Below are 2,500 nucleotides of genomic sequence, written 5' to 3'. Positions count from 1 at the left end.
TGAAATTTCACACCTTATTAATTAATGTTATTAGCTACAGGTAAAGCAGTGTGCTGGGAGAATTGTTAGGGCATTGGGTAAAACTACTTCGTGGTATTTCCTCTGACCCTTTATGTTCTGAGATCAAATCACACCCAAGTCAACTATTGCTTTTGATCCCTTCAAGGTCGATAAAATAAAGTACCAGTCAAGCACTGGTGTTGATGTGATGTGATTGATTTGTCCCCCTCCCCTCAAAAATTGCTGGCCTTGTGCCAAAATTAGAAAGAATCGTTTGCTACAGACACAGTTTTGAACTGGCAAAAGTGTTAGCATCATCATCATCATCGTTTAACGTCCGCTTTCCATGCTAGCATGGGTTGGACGATTTTGACTGAGGGCTGGTGAACCAGATGGCTGCGCCAGGCTCCAATCTTGATCTGGCAGAGTTTCTACAGCTGGATGTCCTTCCTAACGCCAACCACTCTGAGAGTGTAGTGGGTGCAATTTACGTGCCACCGACACGGGGGCCAGTCAGGCGGTACTGGCAACGACCTCGCTCGAATTCTTTTACACATGCCACCGGCACAGGTGCCAGTGAAGCGACGTTGGTCGCTTAGCATGTTAGACAATAATGCTTAGTGGTATTTCTTCTGGCTCTCTATGCTCTGAGTTCAAATCTTGCCAAAGCTAACTTTGCTTTGCATCCTTTCTGGGTCAATGAAATAAGGCACCAGTTGAGTACTGGAATTGATGGTATCCGCAAATGCTCACCTGGCCTTGTGCCAAAATTAGAAACCATTATTAGCCATTTGTAAATTTATTGTCTTGGCACCAAGTGTCTCAGTTACCGGAACTTTATAATTCACAAGAAATAAATGAATAGATGTATCTTTTATTCCTTTACTTGTTTCAATCATTTGACTGTGGCCATGCTGGAGCACCGCCTTGAAGTGTTTTAGTTGAATAAATTGACCCTTGGATTTAAAAAAAAAAAACATCCTAGTACTTATTCTATTGGTATCTTTTTCTGGACTGTTAAGTTACAGGGACATAAACACACCAACACTGGTTCTCAAGCAGTGGTGGGAGGACAAATAAAGACATAAACACACACACACACACACACAATGGGCTTCTTTCAGTTTCCATCTACCAAATCTACTCACAAGGCTTTGGTCAGCCTGGGGCTTTAGTAGAAGACACATGCCCAAGGTGCCATGCAGTGGGACTGAACCCAGAACCATGTGGTTGGTAAGCAAGCTTCTTACCACACAGCCATGCCTGTGTTTATAAATAGATAAAAATCACAGAAGCGTGATTTTTTTCTTTTATAACTGTTTTTGCAATTACTCATCATAACTGTTGAGTTTGAATTTATCCCTCTCTCTCTCTCTCTTTCTCTCTCTCTCACATCGATGTACTCTTAGATAGAGTTAGTGTATACTTCCTGGTTGATACATTTCAATTTGATCAGCTTGTAGATTTTATAGTTTTTTTTTTTCATAGTTTTTTTTTCCCATTTTATGCACGCATTCATTTCCGTGTCATAAATATTTGCATTTTTTTTTTACCATATTTTTACCACATAGTAATCTTTACCATCACCTTCAAATCTTATTTACTGATATATATGTGCATCTGTGTGCATGTAATCATGTTTATATGTGTGTGTGTGTGTGTATATATATATATATATAGTTGGAATTTACAAAAAAGAAAACAAAACAAAAGATGAAGATGGGTGTGTAAACAACAAACAGATGTATTAGTTTAATGCTCAGGAAGTGAGAAAGTGTTTTATGTTTCGAGCCTACGCTCGTCAACAAAAGAAACACAGAAATAAGGAAGAGAGAGAGAAAAAAAAAATGTATGTGTGTGTGTGTGTGTATATATTATATATATATATATATATATATATATATGTATATATATTATATATAATTTGTAATAGAATAATATATGTATATATATTATATATAGATATATATATATTTGTATATATTATATATGTATGTATTATATATATATATATAATATATATTTGTATATATATATATCTGTATGTATGTATGTATATATATATATAATATATATATATATATAATATATATTTGTATATATATGTATGTATATATATATATATATATTTGTATATATATATATATATGTATGTATGTATGTATATATATATATATATATATATAGTATATATAATTTGTATATATATGTGTGCGTGTGTACATATATATGTACGTATACACATACACACGCTAATCTTATTTAAATTCTTTCATAAACTTGTATCTGTAAACAAGAACAGATTTTGCCTTCAGAAACACACATTCTATTACCTCCACTATTTTAATATTATTTCATGAAATATGTTTCAGTACGACTGACACACTTCATTCTTCGTCTTCTTGATTTCCCTCTTCCTTTTCCTCTTCTAAAAAACCCCAATTTTAACTGCTCAAGTATAAATGAGTTATTCCCCTTACTTAGAACCTTTTTTTTTTTA

The 2,500-nt window shown here is 33.8% G+C and overlaps 1 protein-coding gene across 9 annotated transcripts in view; it reads left to right on the top strand.

Annotated features, from left to right (window-relative positions):
* Positions 1-2,500, top strand: part of LOC115217166 (serine/threonine kinase SAD-1-like) — a 362,920-nt gene that overhangs the window by 209,385 nt on the left and 151,035 nt on the right. The window lies entirely within an intron of this gene.

The sequence above is a fragment of the Octopus sinensis genome, linkage group LG11, assembly GCF_006345805.1.
Source record: "Octopus sinensis linkage group LG11, ASM634580v1, whole genome shotgun sequence".
Classification (NCBI taxonomy): Eukaryota; Metazoa; Mollusca; class Cephalopoda; order Octopoda; family Octopodidae; genus Octopus; species Octopus sinensis.
The sequence above is the reverse complement of the archived record's forward strand: the minus strand, read 5'-3'. Positions and strand labels throughout refer to the sequence as shown.